This window comes from Carcharhinus amblyrhynchos, chromosome 26 (genome assembly GCF_965287045.1).
Source record: "Carcharhinus amblyrhynchos chromosome 26, sCarAmb.v2.hapA, whole genome shotgun sequence".
Taxonomy (NCBI): Eukaryota; Metazoa; Chordata; class Chondrichthyes; order Carcharhiniformes; family Carcharhinidae; genus Carcharhinus; species Carcharhinus amblyrhynchos.
Window position 1 is genome coordinate 6,960,336 of NC_137349.1, and position 19,513 is coordinate 6,979,848.

Here is a 19,513-nt window from a genome sequence, read left to right on the forward strand (position 1 = left end):
AGCTCCCACATTCAGCAACATGATAATGGATAGCTTAGGAGTGTAAGAGACTTAGGGATGATCTTACAGAGAACTATAAAATAATAAGGGCATAAGTAAGGTAGATAGAAAAGTTGGGAATAGAACATCTTTTCCCAACAGTAGGGGAGTCTAAAACTAGAGGGCATAGGTTTAAGGGGAGAGATACAAAAGGATCCAGATGGGCAATTTTTTTCACACAGAAAGTGGTGAGCGTCTGGAACGAGCTGCTAGAGGCAATGGTCAAGGTGGGTACAATTTTCTCTTTTGAAAAGCATTTAGATAATTACATGGGTATGATTGGTGTGGAGGGATATGGGCCAAATGCAGGCAATTGGGGCTAGCTTAATGGTTAAAAACTGGGCAGTATGGACAAGTTGGGCCAAAGGGCTTGTTTCTATGCTGTTTTTGTGATGTTAGATTGAGGGGTAGATGTCAGCCAGGACACTGGGAAGAATGCCCCTGTTCTTCCTCAAAATAATGCCATTGTACGTTTTTCTAGACAGGATTTCAACGTAATGTCTCATCTGACACATGGTACCTCGAACAGTGCAGCACATCCTCTCAATATATTCGCATTTCCATCCTAGAGCAAAGGAATGAGTTTGTTTTCAGGGGTTCTGTAAGAATAGGTGTAATCAGGGAATTAGGAATATTGGCCCAAATGCTCTATTATATCTGAAGATGGAACACCCGTAAACCTGGGAAATAAGAATACTGGCCTGAACTGTTTATTTAATTTCCTGCTGCGGTGTCTGAAATAATTTGAAAAAGTTCTCTTCAAGATTCAGCTGGTTAAGAATAGAGGGGAGGAACTGAGGTAAATTGGGGAGAAATTAGTTTGAAGAAAAATTATTGCTTCAATGATAGGTTCATGGTTAATACTAGGGAGGCGATGGCCTATGGTATTATTGCTAGACTATTATGTTCTGGGGACCCGGGTTCGAATCCTGCCATGGCAGATGGTGAAATTTGAATTCAATGAAAATATCTGGAATTAAAAATCTACTGATAACCGTGAAACCGTTGTTGATGGTTGGAAAAACCCACCTGGTTCTTTTAAGGAAGGAAATCTGCCATCCTTACCTGGTCTGGCTTACATGTGACTCCAGGGCTACAGCAATGTGACTGATTCTCAACTGCCCCTCCGAACAAAGGCAACTAGAGTGGGCAATAAATGCTAGCCAGCCAGCAACGCCCATGTCCCACGAACATGGTGGTATAGTGCTTCACAGTGCCAGGGACCTGGGTTCGATTCCTGGCTTAAGTCACTATCTATGTGAAGTTTGCATGTTTTCCCCATGCCTGCATGGGTTTCCTCTGGGTGCTCTGAGCAGTGCTAACCACTGTGCCCTAAAGTACTGGGGAGACTGACAGACATTTAGCCCACTTAGAATAAAATTTCACATGTAGAAGATAACTTCACATTCCAGATTAAGAAAAAGGAAGACTGGCACCCCTTGTATATGCCAATCCCCCTGCCCCCCAATGAATATTGCCCCCAAGAAAAGACATTTACAACTCCAAACACTTTATAGCCAATTAATGTTTCTTTTTGAAATATAGTCACTTTTTTTTAGTTTCGAAGTTTTATTACATTTTGGTTTCATGTTTTAGAAAAAAAATTGAGGATTTTTTCTCCCGTATGTTTTTGCTTGGCTTATTCATGACCTGTGATGCCATTAGAATAAAGGACCCAAACTGACGGGAAGGCAGGAGACCAATCTGCCACCTTTCTAGCTCCTTGCTGTGAATGTCGAATCTGGAGCTGGTGGCACTGCGTTTGTCCAGTCTACCTGTGAGTTTGACAACTACTTTCTCACCCCTGTGGTCATCAATAATCTCAAGCTCACCAATGTAGCCATGCTTCATCATTACAGTTGAGAATCGCGCAATCACTTTGATGCATGGTCAGATGAGAACCTGCTATTTTCCATGTTTCTCTACATTGTCCGTGCTTGTCAGGACTTCAGCGAGAACATTCATGCATACAATGATGCCGCTTAAAATCAGGAATGTGGCAGCCAATTTGCCCGCAAGTTCCAATAAAAACAAGGAGATAATATGATGATACTATGCCTTTAAGGAGTGTATTTGAGCCATGCATCTTTTACAGGATTTTTTTTATGGTCTGTTCTAACCACTGGGTGTATAACCAGCATCCTCTACTGTTACCACGGCAGTATAATTGCTAGAATGTTTGTTTTAATCTGAACTGATGCTGTTTTTAGTATTCCCCTGGGATTTTGCAGAATAGGGTTTGATTGATGGAAAGAATCAGGTGACTGGGTGGAGCTAGGTTTACACAGAGAACTCAAGGGCAGTCTACTGTTTGGGATCTTTAGACAGAGGTCACTTTTTCTGTCTCTCTCTCTAAAGATTTAGAGACTGGAATCTGTCAGGACACAAGTCTCTTTCTCTGAGATTCTGCTGTTTTGGGGTGGATCTTGCTCTGGAGGCTACTGTGTGAGAATTAAAAGACAGCGGTCTGTCTGGATCTCTATCCAAAGGTGTTAAAAGGCTGGAAATACAGCATCCACATGAGCGTATAGGTTTATGGTGCTAACTAGTTCTAAAAAAGGAATTTAAGTCTATGGGAATTGGAAGTATATACATTGTTAACTGTTAAGAATTATACTTTGTCATGCTTAAGTATTTTAATTGATAAAAGTTATGCAAATTCTTTTCATTATATTTTAACTGTGTTCTTAAATAAAGTTGGTTTTGATAAAAGCTTCTTGTGGGTCAATTGAATCATAGGAATTAGGAGCAGAAGTAGGTAAATTCATTCCTTCGAGCCTGCTCCACCATTTAATCAGATCATAACTGATCTCTCCCTGGTCTCAAATCCACCTGTTCCCCATATCCACTTTTCCCTTTTGTTTATCAGAAATCTATCTATCTCCTTCTTGAAACCATTCAATGATTCAGACTCTACTGCGCTATAAGAACATAAGAACATAAGAAATAGGAGCAGGAGTAGGCCATCTAGCCCTTCGAGCCTGCCCCGCCATTCAATAAGATCATGGCTGATCTGTCGTGGCTCAGTTCCACATTCCCGCCCTCTCCCCATAACCCTTAATCCCCTCGCTTATCAAAAACCCATCAACCCGTGTCTTAAAAATATTTAGCGAGGCAGCCTCCACCACTTCAACGGGCAGAGAATTCCAGAGATTCACCACCCTCTGAGTGAAGAAATTCCTCCTCAACTCCATTCTAAACCGCCCCCCCTTTATCTTGAGGCTGTGCCCCCTTGTCCTACTGTCCTTTCTGAGCGGGAAGAGTCTCTCCACCTCTATCCTATCCATCCCATTCATCATCTTATATGTCTCAATGAGATCTCCCCTCATTCTTCTAAACTCTAATGAGTACAAGCCTAGTTTATTCAGCCTCTCCTCATAGCTCAATCCCCTCAACTCCGGTATCAGCCTAGTAAACCTCCTCTGCACTCCCTCCAAGGCCAAAATATCCTTGCGTAAGTGCGGCGACCAAAACTGCACACAGTACTCCAGCTGCGGCCTCACCAATGCCCTATACAGCTGCACCAAGACCTCCCTACTTTTATACTCAATCCCCCTCGCTATGAAGGCCAGCATCCCATTAGCTTTCCTGACCACCTGCTGCACCTGCAGGCTGGGTTTTTGTGACTCATGCACAAGGACCCCGAGGTCCCTCTGCACCGTCGCCTGCTGCAGCTTTTCGCCACGTAAGTAATAATCCTTCCTACCATTATTCCTACCAAAGTGGACCACCTCGCACTTGCCAACATTAAATTCCATTTGCCAGTTCCTGGCCCATTCGCCCAGCCTATCTAGATCCTTCTGTAGACTCTCCACACCCTCCGCACAATTTGCCGTTCCACCAATCTTGGTGTCATCAGCAAATTTCGACACCATAGACTCGGTTCCCTCCTCCAGATCATCTATATAAATGGTAAATAGCTGAGGCCCCAGCACCGACCCCTGGGGCACTCCACTAGTCACCAACCACCAATCCGAATAGCACCCATTAACCCCCACTCTCTGCCTCCTATTTGGCTATGGAGCAGCGAGTTCCACACATTCACCGCCCTCTGCGAGAAGCAGTTCCTACTCATCTCAGTTTTAAATCTACCGCCTCGCAACCTATACCTGTGACCTCGTGTTCGAGGTTGCCCCAGAAGGTCTACATACCTGGAGTGAATCACCTCATGCTCACCTTAATGCCAAAACCAAAAGGAAAAGGTAGTGTTTCGGCTAACTTCACAAAATACCTTGGAGTTCTGGTCTGGTCTTTAACAAGGTGGTGGCAGTAGGTACGACATTTAAGGGCAAGTAGACAAATACATGAATAGGATGGGAATGGAAGGATACGAACTCTGTAAGTGCTTCCTGTTTTAGTTTAGGCAGGCATTATGATTGGCGCACACTTGGAGGGCCGAAGGGCCTGTTCCTGTGCTATAATTTTTTTTGTTCTTTGTTCTTAATAACGACCAGATCGTGTGGTACAGTGAATAACTACAATGTTTGATTGGCTGCGATCCCTAATTCAGCAGATAGCAGGAGTAGACAAACGGCAATTGAACTGAAACAGGCGCTGCTCTCCCTGACCTCCTCCACATTTCCAGCATTCTCATTTCTCTGTTCCAGGAACTAATCTGGAGAACCACCAATTCTGTTTGACGTGCGACAAAATAGGTGGCTTTCTGCCCGTTGAATCATTGAATTTTCCAGCTATCAGGTTCTCGGGTCTAACACACAGGCATTTGATCAAAAAGGCAAACTCAAGATCGGGCAAAACCTATCCCGACACAACACAGAACACCCTCAGCCCCAAAGCGAATGCTGCCCTTAATAAATGTCATTGGTCTCTCTTTCCCATGGCAGTGGTCGCTGGTACCTGGCCAAGTTGGTGAGTTTTGATGTGTGATCGTAAAGAGGATCAGTAAATATTCACCTACAGGAGAGCAAAGTAACAGATAACCTGCATGCAAACACACCCAGGTCCAGGAGTGGGGGCAGGAGCGGGGAGTTGGGGGGTTGGGGGGGAGGGGTCACCAGCTTTCAGTTGTGGCTTAGTTGGTATCACCCTCACCTCGGAGACCGAAAGACTGTGTGTTCGAGCCCCCCCCTCCAATCACATTAACACAAAACTCTAGGGTGGTGCTCCAGTGCAGTACTGAGGGATCGCTGCACTGTCAAAGGTGCCATGTGAGGTAATAAAACCTCATGCAGTGGATGCCTTGGCACTGAGGAGCAAGAGAGTTATTCCCAGTAGAATCATAGAGTCTCTACAGTGCAGAAGGAGGCCATTCAGCCCACTGAGCCTGCACTGACAACAATCTCACCCAGGCCTTATCCCCGTCACCCCACATATTCACCCCATTTATCCCTCTAATCTATGCACCCCGCGAGACAAAGGGATAATTTAACATGGCCGATGCACCTAACCCTCTTTGGTCTGTGGGAGGAAACTGCAGCATCCTGAGGAAACCCGCACAAGACATGAGGAGAACGTGCAAACTCCACACAGACAACGATCCAAGACGGGAATCGAACTCAGGTTCCTAGCGCTGCGAGGCAGCAGTGTTAACTAGTGTGCCACTGAGCCGTCCAGTGTCCTGGGTCGAAATTTATCTCTCAACCAAACGTCATGAACATCTGATGACCTGATCATTATCACATCGCCTCTTGTGGGAATTTGCTACGTGTAAGTTGGTAACTGTGTTCTCTACATTACGACAGTGGCTACACTTCAAAAACGTTTAATTGTCTGTAAAAACCTTTGGCCAGAATTTTCCAGCCCTTCACACTGGCAGGATCTTCCAGACCCGCCAACATGAACGGAGATTTGAATGGCTCGCCCCTCCCCCACCCCATAGGTTTTCCCCGCGGTGGATGTGCTGGAAAATTCCAGCCTCTGGATCATCCTGAAATTGGAAAAGTTCTGTATAAATGTGTGTAAGTTTGAAGCACTAAGCGATCGCAGTACCCAGAGAGTGCTGAATTGTTAGAGGTGCCATCTTTTGGATAAACTGAGGCGCTGGTTGCCTTCTCATAAGCGTTCAAGGAACAGATAATGAGCCAGAACTACCGTCAGCAGAGGTGAACCCGCTGCCCTTCCTTTCTCGAAGGCTAGTGCATTTCCCACTCCACTCGACCATTTTACAGCGAGACACACTGAGGTAGTTTTATTAGGAAAAGATGCTCAGGTAAAAATGTTCCCGCAAAGCGACGCTGGCAATTGAGAAGAATACCACGGAATTAAGTGTTTAGTTAAATAGTAAATGGCTCATTTATTTTCTCCCCTCTATTAAGAATTGCTAACACGAGGGCCATTTTACAGCGAGTATGAAAACTGAATCAGAGTAGTGGTGAGTCACATTGCAGATTTATGTCACTGTTGCACTCTGTGCTATTTTGTCATACAAATTGAAGCTAATTATGATATGAGTGTTATAAAATGCACTTTGAGCTTGTAATGGCCCTTCCCCTGTATCTGCAGATGAAGCTTTAATGAAGGTTTCTCAATTACCCAGAGCTGCATGGTCTGCTAATGAGGGCTCATACTGTTCATCCATCTGCCAATGGTCCAGTACATTAGCTGCATGATATGTTTGGATAAGGCCGTTCAGAGTGAACTCCACCAAGCACCTCGCTTTTTTTCCCTCGCTCATTATTTAACTCTTTGAGTGAAACAAAAAAAAAATCCTAAAACCTCAGGGAATCTCCCGGGTTTTCTGGTCTCACTGTTCCTTTAAGAGGGAGCGAGCTCTTCCTTTCAACCTCCGGGGGCCTTTCCTTTGAAGTCAAGCCTTTCATCCTTTATCCTTTGCGTGCGTCTCATGAGTTTTCCTGCTATTCCGAGCCTTCAGTTCCGGACAAATCTGAGGCGAGAGGTTCTCAGTTGCGAGCTCCCTCTTGCCTCTCGGTGAAAAGAGACATGATTCCGAGTGGCTTTGACGTGAGTCACGGGGAAAGCAGCCAATCTACTCATCTCGCCTCTCTCATCCTCTTTTCCCACCTTTTTTTTTCCTTTTTGTGTCTCTTCACTTGCCTTTTCCCTCTATTTGTCGTCAGGGGCATTCTCAGCCACTCACCCCTGTACCCATAGAAGCAGAGAGTGCCTACAGTACAGAAAGAGACCACTCGGCCCATCAAATCTACACCGACTCACCAAAAAAGTATCCCACCCAGGCCCTCCCCTGTGTCCTATCCCCATAACCCTTCACATTTGGCATGGCTACTCCACCCACCCTGCACATCTTTGCCACTAAGTGGCAATTCAGCATGGCCAATCCATCCAACCTGCACATCTTTGGCACTAAGTGGTAATTTAGCATGGCCAATCCATCCAACCTGCACATCTTTGGATAGTGAGAGACAATTTAGCATGGCCAATCCACACAACCTGCACATCTTCAGATAGTGAGGGACAATGTAGCTGCGCAATCCACCTAATTTGCACATCTTGGGACATCGAGGGGCAATATAGCATGGCCAATCTACCTAAGATACATATCTTTGGGCATAAAAGAACAAATTAGCATGGCCAATGCACCCAACCTGCACATCTTTGGACTATAAGGGGCATAGTATCATGGCCAATCTACTAAGCTGCACATCTTTAGACAGTAAGGGACAATTTAGCACGGCCAATCCACCTAACTTGCACATCTTGGGACATCAATTGGCAATTTAGCATGGCCAATCTACCCATGCACATCCTTGGATACTAAGGGGCAATTTAGCATGGCCAATCCACCTAACCTGTATACTTTGGGACACTAAGGGACAACTTAGCATTGCCAATCTACCTAAACTACACATCTTTGGACACTAAGGGGAAATTTAGCAAGGCCAATCCACCTAACTGCACATCTCTGGGCACTATGCAGCAATTTAGCATGGCCAATCTACCCTACACATCTTTGGACATTAAGGGGCAAGTTAATATGGCCAATCCACCTTACCTTTTAACCTTGGGACACTAAGGGGCATCCTAGCATGGCCAATCCACTCAACCTGCACATCTTTGGACAACATCCTGACCACTTTCAGATGAGCTGAACAATCCCACTCCATTGTGAGCCCAAAAGTAGAAGTAGGATACGCCAGTGCAGTACTGAGGGGGTGCTGTGGGGTTGGAAGAGCCATCTTTGGGATAAGACATTAGGCGGAGTCCCCATCTGCCCACTACAGGGAATGTAAGGACCCCGCGGCACTATCTTGAAGAAGAACAGGAGAGAGTTAATCCTCAGTGTCTTGCTCAATAGTTATCTGTCAGTCAACGCACAAAAACAGATTATCTGGCTATCATACTGTTGTTTGGGGAAGCTTGTTTTGCGCAAATTAGCTTCCGTGTTTCCTGCATTACACACTGACTTCATTTCCAACAGTGCTTTATCTCGTTGACATGTAGAAAATTCTGACAGGGCTGGGACAGGGGGGAAGCAGGGATATTGTTTCCTCTGGCTGGGGGTGTCTAGAACAAAGAGTCAGCATCTCAAGATACTGGATAGGCCACTTAGAACAGAGATGAGGAGAAATGCCTTCACTCGGAGCCTGTGGGATTCTCAACCTCAGGAGACCAAATCACCGAATACATTGAAGAAAGAAATAGATTTCTCGATACTAAAGGTGTCTTGGGGTATGAGGAGGCAATGGCCTCGTGGTATCATCCATTCCTGGAGTATAAATTCAGAAATTCAATTAATATTCTGGTGATCCGGGTTCGAATCCCACCACTGCAGAATTTGATTTAATAAAAAAAATCTGAAATTAAAATTCTATTATGAATCCATTGTCGATTGTCAGAAAAGCCCATCTGGTTCACTAATGTCCTTTAGAGAAGGAAATCTGCCATCCTTACCTGGTCTGGCCAACATGTGACTCCAGAGCCACTGCAATGTGGTTGACTCAAAACTGCCCTCAGGCAACTAGGGATGGGCAATGAATACTGACCCAGCCAGCGACACCCATGTCCCACGAATGAGTATTGAAAAAATATCACAAGATGGCATTGAGATTGAGAATCAGCCATGTTGCATTTATCAGGCTTGATGGGCCAAATGGCCTACTTCTGCTCCTAGTTTCTGAGTCTTCATTTCATTGGCTATGAAATGGTTTCAGGATGGTTATGAAAAGCGCTATACAAATGTAAGTATTTCTTTTCTGCTTCCCCTTCCCAGCTCCCATTTGTAAAGGGGGGCTTTGGAATTTTAACACAGCATGTTTGCTAGCCATAAATTTAAGATTCCTTTCGTTCTGGACAGCCTGCATTCAGGAAATCCGATCGGCAAAGTGCGGAGATAAATATGTCGAAGGAAAGACATTGTAAAACTGCCCTCCAACAAGCCCTGGCTGGTCATATTACACAAAGTAACAAAGATTGGTGTTTACTTGAAGAATGTAAAAGATCAGGACGGTGTTCGAACTGATAAATGTCTCAAGTATTGCTTTTGACAGTTTGTAAGGTTGCTTCAATTCTTCTTTGTCAAACCTCGTAATGTGCTCCAAGCCATCTGGAGGAAGAGGAAGTGGAGAGATGTAATAAATTGGCCATTCTCCAAGAAGTGCAAACATATTGGGTGGGGTCCAAGCCAACCCCCCACCTCCCCGTTCCCTCATGGGTGGGTTTTGCCCTGTGTTTGGCTGGAGATTCTGCTGTCAACGGGTTTTCCCATTGCTTCATAGAATCATAGAAAATTTACAGTGCGGAAGGAGGCCATTTGGCCCATCAAGTCTGCACCAACAACAATCCCACCTAGGCCCTATCCCCATAACTCCACAAATTTAACCCACTAATCCCTCTAACCTATGCATCCCAGGATACTAAGGGGCAATTTAGCATGGCCAATCAATCTAACCCGCACACCTTTGGACTGTGGGAGGAAACCCACGCAGAACATACTAACTCCACACAGACAGTGACCCGAGCTGGGAATTGAACCTAGGTCCCTAGAACTGTGAAGTAGCAGAGCTAACCGCTGCGGGGTTGCCATTGACGGGCTGAAAGGATCCCATCAGTGGAAAAGGCCAGAAAGTTTCAGCCATTATAACTGTACACTGCAAAACATTCTCTAAAAGCTATCCCTTTGAACAAACTCATTGGTTCATTGGCTACTTTCTCTGTATAAATTTGTCTGATTATGCTCCTGTGATTCGCCTTGAAGCATGTTGGTACATTAAAGAGGCTACGTAAATGAAGGCTGGTTTTGTTGTAAAACTAGCATCACTGGTCTTTCTGTCACAGAGAGAAAGACTTGTATTCATCTCCCACTTTCACGACCATCGAGTGATTCATCTTAGAACAAAGAACAAAGAAAAGTACAGCATAGGAACAGGCCCTTCGGCCCTCCAAGCCTGTGCTGATCATGATGCCCTTACTAAACAATAAAAAAACCTTCTGCCCATACTCAGTCCATATCTTTCTATTTCCTCCCTATTCATGTATCCATCCGGACACTTCTTAAATGTTGCTAATGTGCCTGCTTCCACCACCTCCTCTGGCAGCGCGTTCCAATCATCCACAACTCTCTTTGTAAGAAACTTCCCCATGCACATCTCCCTTCAACTTTCCCCCTCTCACCCTGAACCTGTGCCCCCTTGTAATTGACACTTCCACCCTGGGAAAAAGCCTCTGACTATCCACCCTGTCTCTGCCTCTCATAATGTTGTAGACATCTATCAGGTCTCCCCTCAGCCTCCGTCTTTCCAGTGAAAACAATCCTAGTTTATTCAACCTCTCCTCACAGCCAATACCCTCGAGACCAGGCAACGTCCTGGTGAACCTTCTTTGCCCTCTCGCCAAAGATTCCTCCTTTGAGTTCGGTGACCAGAACTTCATGCAATGCTCCAAGGTTTTATATAACTACAACATGATTTCCCAACTCTTGTACTCGACGCCCCAGCTGATGAAGGCGAGCGTGCCATATGCCTTCTTAATTATCTTCACCACCTGTGTTGCCACATTTAGGGAACTGTGGACCTGCACACCCAGATCCCTCTGTGTGTTGATGTTCCTAAGGGTTCTGCCATTTACAGTATAATTCACACCTAAATTTGATCCTCAAAATGCATCATCTCGCATTTGTCCGGATTAAACTCCATCTGCCATTTCTATGCCCAAATCTCCAATCTATCTATATCCTGTTGTATCCTCTGACAATCCCCAGCACAATCAGCAACTCCACCAATCTTCATGTCATCCGCAAACTTACTAATCGGGACCCCAACATTTCCCTCCAGATTATTTATATATACTACAACCTCGGCACTATCAGTAACTCCACCAATCTTCGTGTCATCCGCAAACTTACTACGCAGTTCGTGAAGTACTTATAAATTATTGTCACTGTTGCAATGTAGGAAATACGGCCGTCAATTTGTGCACAGCAAGCTCCCACAATGTGATACCGAGCAGATAGTCGTTTTTTTGTGATGTTGATTGGAGTGTAAATATTGGTAAGGAGCAGCTTCTGTTCAACTTTGAAACTGCACTTTGGGGTGTCTTTTACGTCCACCTGAAAGACAGCACTCTCCATGCGTCGCTCCCTCAGTACCACCCCGAATATTATTACACCAAAGTTCTGGAGTAGGATTTGAACCCACAGCTTTCTGAGGCAGAGGCGAACATGCTATCAACCGAGCCATGGCTGACAAGTGGATTGCTCTTCTCACACGCAGCCCTGTTCCAGGGAGAAACGGTCACAGATCCTGCTCCTGATCATTATCCAATGAAGCTTGCTGCATACGTGGACGGAATTAGGTTCAGGTATAATCCGCTCCCAAGTAACTAATGGACACTGACTGCATTGGTTCACAGATGAGATACCAGGTGCTTAAGAGAACCCATAGAATTCTATTCTGGAGTCAGCATTTTCAGCACAGGAATATAACTTTATTTTTTAATTCTGTCCTCCAGATGTTACTTACAACCTAAACTCAAGACCGTCACAGCATCCCTATAGTACAGAAGGAGGCCATTTGGCCCATCTAGTCTGCACTGACCACAATCCCAGCCAGGCAATATTCGCATAATCCTCATTTACCCTGCTACCCTGACATTAGGGTCAATTTGGCATGGCCATTTGCCTTAATCTTTGGAGTGTGGGAGGAGACTGAAGCATCCGGAGGAAACCCACACTGGTAATCTTCAGTGTATAATCTTCAAAGAAAACTGTCACCGCAGGCACTTACCCCACCACCCCAGCAATGAGATCAGTGGCAGTGAAGAGAAAGGACAGTGAATTCGTACTATTTCCAACAGATGAAAAGGGTCGCACTTCAAGATTGAGGTCGACTGAGAATGATTACCTTAAGAAATCGGGGCAGAAAGCATAGGCTTGGAAAGCACGCTCCTAACCATTCCTCATCCTCTACGGACCACCTTGTTCCTTGGTGCCTCCAATCCTTCCCGGGCCCTCAAACATAAGAACATAAGAAATAGGAGCAGGAGTAGCCCCTCGAGCCTGCCCCGCCATTCAATAAGATCATGGCTGATCTGATAGTGGTTCAGTTCCACTTACCCGCCTGCTCCCCATAACCCTTAATTCCCTTATTGGCCAAAAATCTATCTACCTGTGACTTAAACATGTTTAACGAGATAGCCTCCAATGGGCAGAGAATTCCAAAGATTCACAACCCTCTGGGAGAAGAAGTTCCTCCTCAACTCTGTTCCAAATTGATTCCTTTATCGAAGGGATAAAGTTACCTGTCTGTAAGCTCTGGGGGCTCCCATCTGTTACTGGATGGTGCTGAGGTGCTCAGGAAGCCGATGAGTCACTATTGGTGCAAATTTGCTGCCCCTGTTATTTTTACTCCTGCCACTTTCACTGAATCTCAAATTCTAATCACTTCTGTCAGTCGTGTTTTAAAATTTAAAAGCTGTTGTGTCCTGACCCTGTCTGTCTACAAAGTAAATAAAAACTCATAATGGTTAAAGGTTGGTGGTGCACATGTTACCTGGCACGACAAGGCTTTAATGCTGTCAATCTTTAATCGCACCTTGCATCACCCTGTCAGCTTTTCCTCTTCGTCCTTTCCTAAGCACTGCTGCCTCACAGTGCCAGGAGCCTAGGTTCGATTCCCAACCTCGGGTCACTGTCTCTGTGGAGTTTGCACATTCTCCCCATGCCTGCGTGGGTTTCTTCCGGGTGCTCCGGTTTCCTCCCAAAATCCAAAGATGTGCGGATTGGGTTGATTGGTTGTATTAAATTGAGCCTAGTGTCAGAGAGCTTAGCAGGGGTTACAGGGATAGGGTGTTGGTGGGATTGTGGTCAGTGCAGACTCAATGGGCCGAGTGGCCTCCTGCTGCACAGTAGGGATTCTATGATTCTATGGACTCTATGATTAAAGAGCTCTGGCTCTTGCTATGGTACAGCTGACAGTTCCTTCATGCATGAGGCTGGACAGGGAGTGCCAATGGGTTTTTATTAATTAATGGCATTGCTCCTCCCCTCACCTGGCTGCTCACAACTAACCATACAGATGTGATCGGATGGTGAAGAGACACTGGACTGGATTTTCCTCCCCCATTAACCAGACTGATTGTAGGAGAGAGGTCATCCTCAGTGTCTAACTCAATATTTATCTGTCAGTCAACATATCCTGGACGTTATCAACTAACACCACAGCCAAAACCTCCGATCTCGCCCGTGGCTGAGATACTTCAGTACCGCTGCAGTGACTGGAGTTTACTTATTACTGTCACAAGTAGGCTTACATTAACACTGCAATGAAGTTACTGTGAAAATCTCCTAGTCGCCAACTCCAGCTCCTGTTCGGATACACTGAGAGGGAGTGTGTCGTGGCCAATGCACTAACCAGCACGTCTTTCGGACTGTGGGAGGAAACCCAAGCACCCGGAGGAAACCCACGCAGACACGGGGAGAATGTGCCGACTCCGCGCCAATAGTCACCCAAGCCAGGAATTAAACCTAGGTTCGTGGTGCTGTGAGGCAGCGGTGCTAACCACCGTGCCACTCACCAACAGCAGGGGCAGAAACGGATGAAATTGGAGATCTCTGCCAAGCCTGACAACGAAATCCAGAACTTTACTGATAGATACAGTTCAGTTGAACATTTGTGCTTTCATTGGCCAAGTCATCAGACACTGCGGGGTGGTGTTATTTTTAGCAAGGAATCCTTATCAAACTTGTTTACCACGTCTGTGTGGGGTTTGCACATTCTCTCCATGTCTGCGTGGGTTTCCTCCGGGTTCTCCAGTTTCCTCCCACAGTCCAAAGATCTGCGGGTTGGGTTGACTGGCCACACTAAATTGCCCCTTAGTACTGGGGGGACTAGCTAGGGTAAATGGGCATCGGGCCTGGGTGGGATTGTGGTTGGTGCAGACACGATGGGCTGAATGGCCTCCTTTTGCACGGTAGGATTCTATGATTCTACCAGCTTTCTGGGTTTTAGATGGAAACCTCCCCCCAACACCCCCCCCCACCAGTGTCTCACTGCTCACCACGTTTATGCTCAGTTTATGTCTAATGCGTAATTGTACCCTGAAAGCACAACCTACCCCATGACAAACATGAGAATTTGTTACAGGGCGGATTTAACCCAGAGGTTCAGGTGGATTCTGCACAGAATGGTCGACATCGACCAGTGATTACCGCCTGCAATCTATTCAAGGTGCTTGTGGGTGGGGGGAGGGGGCGAGAGGAGGAGACCTAAGAGTCAGTTACAGGCTGGAGTCTGATTGAGGAGCTGGGATTGTTTATTATTGGGATAATGGATGGGACTATTCCATGTATCTGCCAAAACTTGTACTGGTTGTAGAACTGCTCATTAGCTAACTGCGAATTACTGATTGCACAATCATCAATCCTTCAGCGTGATTCATCATTATGAAAAGAACCAAAAAAAAAGCCATAAAAAAAGGCATGCATTGTCCTCAAAAAATACTGCAGCATGGACTCACTCCACGCATTCCTCTTAGCATCAGCGCAGCACAAATAGAAGTCCTCGATTAGGTATCAGACTGCAACTCATTCCTCGCTATCCATTAATCTATATATAAATGACCCTAACCTCCAATTCAGAGGTACAACTGGAACTCACTCCCGATAACCATTGTTCTGTACATAAAGTATCTAAGTCCTGGATTCAATTCCATCATCCAACACACTGGAGAATCCGGTGTTCTACATAGAGACCATTAAAACCACCCCAATAGATTACAGCCCTAGTTCATTCCTAGCCACACATTATTTGATATATAAACAATCTGAGCCCTTTAATTAGTTTCCAGTTCAATACTTGCAGACACCCTCCACAAAATGTAGAAATCATCTTCACTTTTCGGTAAGATTTCAGAATGTCATCACTCCTTGGTGTCCATGATTTTATAGAAACACCACTGAACCTGCCTTGGGTTGAACTCCAGCTCGTAAGGGGTATCTATTACTCCACCTAAACCATGAACCTCTCAGTTAGAATGCAGTTTCAGGGAATTTATAAATATATGCATCTGGAGGGCCCCTCTCATTCCGGAGGGAACAACACACAGTGGCACAGTGATCAGCACTGCTACCTCACGGCGCCAGGGATCCAGCTTCTATTCCAGCCTTGGGTCACTGTCTGTGCAGAGTCTGAACATTCTCCCCTTGAATGCGTGGGTTTCCTCCGGGTGCTCCGGTTTCCTCCCACAGTCCAAAGATGTGCAGGTTAGGTGGATTGGCCATGATCAATGTGTAGGATTACGGGGTTAGGGCAGGGATTGGACCTGGGCAGGGTGCTCTTTCGGCGGGTTGGTGCAAATTTGATGGGCCAAATGGTCTCTTCTGCACTGTAGGGATTCATAAGAACATAAAAACTAGGAGCAGGAGTCGGCCATCTGGCCCCTCAAGTCTGTTCTGCCATTCAATAAGATCATGGCTGATCTTTTAGTGGACTCAGCTCCACTTACCCGCCCGCTCACCATAACCCTTAATTGCTTTACTGATCGAAAATGTATCTATCCTTGCCTTAAAAAATCTAATCCATGATTCAGGATCCATTCTCTTGTATTTTTACCATGGATTCCGAGATGTGGGGGTTATGTGTGTTGGTCATGCTAAATTACTCTAGGGAACTAGCAGGTTAGATATATGGGGTTATGGGATAGGGTCTGGGTGAGATTGTTGTCGTTAGAGACTCAATGGGCTGAATGGCCTCCTTCTGTACTGTAGGAATTTAATGATTAGACTTCAAATCTGCAACGCACACCCAAGAGTACTCTTTATTCTAAGGGTAGCTCATTCAAACCCCCAATTGTAGAATTCAGGCAATAACCTACTCCTGGTATCCACAATTCTGTCTACAAGTGATCACTCTGCGGCACTGCTCACCAGTGTTACACTGTCGGGTGACATTAGGAATGTGGAGCTAACATCATTCTGTGGCCGGGCTGTGTTTAACCTGACCCATTCCCATTGAGGCCACACAATCTCACGGCTGGGCGATCAGGATCTCCATTAGTGGTTGACCGCTATTGCGAACGAAAGTTGGCAGACTGGGGGATATTTGCAAATTCCCTGTTCCAGATCAGACCAGGAAGATCTGTCCCTATTTCCAATTTTCCGACCAGTGCAGTGCAACCAACTAGGAGCTTTTAGATAGGATTAGGTTCAAGGGATATGAGAGGAAGGGGGCACCAGGATATTGGATTTAATGGTCTGCCATGATCAAAATAAATGGCAGAGCTGACTCGAAGGGCTGGATGCCCTACTCCTGCTTCTATGTTTCTATGAGCCGGCACCGACAATGATCCCACCCAGACCCTGTCCCCACTACCCCATACATTTACCCCTGACACTAAGGGACAATTTAGTGTGGCCAATCCACCTAACCTGCACATCTTTGGATTGAATTAAATTGCCCCTCAGTGTCAGGGGGACCTGTGGTCGCTCCAGACATCTCCTCTGCCTCCAGGCATTAGATTACATTTTACAAATGTTTCATAGAATTATAGTATCCCTACAGTGCAAAATGGAGGCCATTCAGCCCATCAAGCCCGCACTGACAACAATCCCACCCAGACCCTATCCTCGTAATCCCATATATTTATCCTGCTAATCCCCTGACAGGGGTAAATGTATGGGGTTGTGGGGATAGCATCTGGGTAGGATCATTGGCGGGGCAGGCTCATAGAAACATAGAACCATCGAAGCAGGAGTAGAGCACTAGGCCCTTCGAGCCTGCTCCGCTATTCACTTTGATCATGGCTGATCAGTGAATTCAATATTCTGATCCCTCATTCCTCTCATATCCCTTGATCCTTTTAGCCCCAAGAGCTATATCTAATTTATTCTTGAAATCAAACAATGTTTTGGCCTCAACTATTTTCTGTGGTAGTGAATTCCACACATTCACCACCCTCTGGGTGAAGAAATTTCTCCTCACCTCAGTTCAACCCTCAAACTAGGATCTCTAGTTCTAGACTCCCCCACCACCGGGAACATTCTTTCTGAATCTACCTTGTCTAACCCTGTTAGAATTTTATACGTTTTGATGTGATCCCCTCTCACTCTTCTTTGGTTTGATGGGCTGAATGGTCTCCTTCTGCACTGTTGGGATTCTATGATTGAGTTTAGCACGGTCAATCTACCTAACCTGCACATCTTTGAAGTGCGGGAGGAAACCGGAGTACCTGAGGAAAGGTGCATGGACAGGGGGAGGTAGGAGAGAACGTGCGCACTCCACACAGAAAATCACCCAAGGCCGGAATCGAACCCAGGTCTCCAGCGCAGTGAGGCAGCAGCGCTAACCACTGTGTCACTGCGTTTTATATTATCCTCCATTGACGAAAACCATATATTTCCCAGACATATCATCCCACTGGAATGAAATATTTTTCCAATCTTACTTCAGTGGAAGGATATTAATTTTTCTCACACTACATAAAGTGGGATGCACACAGCTCTATCGCACCATTAGTCTTACGGCATTGCACTCCTGAAAAGCCATTTAACAGTTTCAGGCATGTTTTCGTCAACTCGAATCTTTGCATTGATCTGCACCGAATGACCTAGATGCTTTCCATCATGCAGAAAGAGACCTTCCGGAGAAACTGTCTCGAGTTTGGTAATCACCTCTATCTTCATCATTCCCACAGCAATAAGGTGCACACTGGTGTCCATTGATATTCCTGCCCCCAAACGGACTCTTTTCAAAGGATGAACGACAAGATCCTGTTGCACCCCTAGAAGCTATTAAGATTTATTAAAATGCCTCCCCAGCACAAACCTGGGCAATGTCTTCCATTATAGCTGGAACAGAAAACAGAAACTCTCCTCAAAATTCACCAACTGCTTGCAGAAAATAGTTCAACTGAGAGGAATCATTGGACTTGCTCATCCTTATTTAGTCGATCGCAATGCCTTATTAATCAGGCCTAATGCTTCTGCCTGTTCCTGAACCCCTGACCCTGCAAGGCATCACAGTCAGAAATAAGGCCACAGTCCCTCATGTCTGAGTCGCATCCCATTGTCTACACTAGTGCCCCAGTTCCTACCCTGGCCAAGTGTGCTTTCCATCTCCCGCATCCGCCGTCCCAGTGACCTGTTTGATTAAGACTATCAATTCTATTGCCACTTTGTGCTGAAATAGAAACAGCTCTGGGCCCAGCTCTCCGCAGGCACATTCTGGTGTGAGCAAGGCAGGAAACATGTATTGTGAGGCTTTGAGTCTTGATTCAGTTTCTAATGCCTCAGAGACATTTCAGAATAACAGAAGCTCATGGGAACCTCATCTGCCCCCCTCCTCCATCGTTTACACTTTAACACAAAGGAGGAGATCACATTTATACAGGGCCTTTTGTTTTCTCAGGATCATAGAATACAGTCCCTACCTACAGAAGCCATTCAGCCCATCAAGTCTGCACTGACCACAATCCCACCCGGGTCCTATCCCCACAACCTCACATATTTACCCTTTTAAATCCCCCAACACTAAGGGTCAATTTAGCATGGCCAATCCACATGTCCAGCACATCTTCGGATTGTGGGAGGAAACCGGAGCACCCAGAGGAAGCCCACTCAGACACGGGGAGAACATGCAGACTCCACACAGACAGTGATCCGAGACTGGAATTGAACTGTGGTCCCTGGCGCTGTGAGGCAGCATTGCTAACCACTGTGTCACCATGCTGCCTTACACCATTGCTCAGGGGGTGCAGTTCAACAAATAATAACACATAGTTAAATTTAAGATGAGTTTGGTCCAGAATTATATTTGAATGATGAAAAGTATCAGTTGTTCGGCGTTGAAAGACTCCCATTTCCATATCATCTTTCACAGACTAAAAGGCAATCCAAAGTGCGATGTACTTGTTGAAATGCAGTCATTGTTATAATGCAGGAACCAACAGCCTATGTGAATTCATGTTCTTACATACAGCACTGCAATAACCAGATTCTCTGTTTTTGTGTTGATTTACGGTTATCTGAAGAGAATTCCCCCCCAGCCCTTCTTTGAAATACTACCTTGAAATCTATTACAGCCATCTGAGAGGACCTACAAAACCT

The 19,513-nt window shown here is 45.6% G+C and overlaps 1 protein-coding gene and 1 pseudogene across 5 annotated transcripts in view; both read right to left on the reverse strand.

Moving 5' to 3' along the window:
- Positions 1-19,513, reverse strand: part of LOC145358793 (CUGBP Elav-like family member 4) — a 484,168-nt gene that overhangs the window by 156,988 nt on the left and 307,667 nt on the right. The window lies entirely within an intron of this gene.
- Positions 1,625-2,007, reverse strand: LOC145358782 (small ribosomal subunit protein uS8 pseudogene; annotated as a pseudogene).